Source organism: Eurytemora carolleeae, unplaced genomic scaffold (genome assembly GCF_000591075.1).
Source record: "Eurytemora carolleeae unplaced genomic scaffold, Eaff_2.0 scaffold816, whole genome shotgun sequence".
NCBI classification, from domain to species: Eukaryota; Metazoa; Arthropoda; class Copepoda; order Calanoida; family Temoridae; genus Eurytemora; species Eurytemora carolleeae.
This window is the reverse complement of record NW_019396746.1, coordinates 1-1,634: the sequence shown is the minus strand read 5'-3', so window position 1 is coordinate 1,634 and position 1,634 is coordinate 1. Positions and strand designations below refer to the sequence as shown.

Here is a 1,634-nt window from a genome sequence, read left to right as displayed (position 1 = left end):
ACAAAATTACAATTAAAGCAAATCATATTATATTCTCTTCATGTGACACAAAGCTAGTTTAATACTAGGAGAAAACCAAATATTTTTTTCTTCTACTCGAATTTCAGAATTTAAGGTTTTTTAAGATTAACCTTCCCTCCCGCCCCCCCCCCCCCAGGTTTCGGGGGGGGGTTCTAGAAACAAAGGAAAAACTAAACATCAAAGGGTAAGTTTTTTCATCACTCTTTATGATACTAAAACTCATTTAGAAACCTTACATTGAACAAAAAAAACTAATTTTTAAGAATACAAAAACTCCTTTCGGTATTTTACTATGATTCTGACCACTTACCCAAAGAAAAAAATTACTAATTTCAATTCTCCAATTTCAACAGACATAAAATGTTTTAAAATACAAAAATAAAATTTTAACAGCTGTACATACTGAATTAAGTACTGGTGTAATTTGTTTTATTTATACATTTAGAAGTTTGGTCAAGTTTGTTCTATTTTGTTCAGGTACTTTCGGGCGTTGATATTTCCAGGTTCGAGCCGCAGTGCTGAAGCATAAGCATCTCTAGCTTCATTAAGTTTACCCCATCTAGAATAAAATGTCTGAGGAATAAAATAAGAGAATAAAGTCTTTGTCACCCATTTTCGTAAACTTTAGATATTTCAAATTATGAATTCTGTTCAACAAAATAGTCTAATTTTAAATTATCAGAGGTTTACACCAACAGGTTAAAAAATATATAGGGATTTAGAAAATTTGAGTTTGTGGCAAAGAATCAATTTCGTTCTAAAGAGAATAAGTTTGTTACCGATTGAAAAAGTAGAATACGAGTAGGAACCAGATTTAATGAACAGGAAATAGCTCAACCACGCAGAAATGGTTCAACCACTTCGCTCTATGTAGATAAATGGTTGATCTTGAACTTTGTGGGTTATATCATACGAGATATCGTATTGTAACTTACTGTTGTACAGTATAGACAGGAGACTAACATGTTGTACACTTTACAGTGTACACTACAGTATACAATAACTACTAACCTATTGTACAGTGTACAGTATACAATAACTACTAATCTATTGCACACTGTACACTGTATACGATAACTACTAACCTATTGTTCACTGTACAGTATACAAATAGTACACTGAGCAGAATACAATAGCTACTAACCTATTGCACACTGTACACTGTATACGATAACTACTAACCTATTGTTCACTGTACAGTATACAATAGTACACTGAACAAAATACAATAGCTACTAACCTATTGTACACTGTACAGTATACAATAACTACTAACCTATTGTACACTGTAGTACGTAAGTAATTAATTATTTGTGAAATATTACAAAAACATACAGTACTAAGTGTTACGGAGAAAATATTTAAAAACCTCCAAAAATAGAGGTCGTTGGAATACAGTATACAATAACTACTAACCTATTGTACACTGTACAGAATACAATAACTACTAACCTTTTGTACACTGTACAGCTTTCAATAACAACTAACTTATTCTACACTGTACAGTATACAAAAACCACTAATCTCTTGTACTCTGTATAGTATACAATAACTACTAACCTATTATACAATACACCCAGATTCAGATAGAAACTTGATTTCTCCACAATGTG

General features: G+C 31.5%; 1 long non-coding RNA gene across 1 annotated transcript; it reads right to left on the bottom strand.

The window, feature by feature from the left end:
- Nucleotides 1-428: 428 nt before the first annotated feature.
- LOC111708119 (uncharacterized) lies at nt 429-886 on the bottom strand. Its single transcript, XR_002766592.1, has 2 exons — nt 801-886; nt 429-580 (listed from the first exon to the last, which is right to left on the bottom strand). It is a non-coding gene; the product is annotated as an uncharacterized LOC111708119 (long non-coding RNA).
- Nucleotides 887-1,634: the final 748 nt, after the last annotated feature.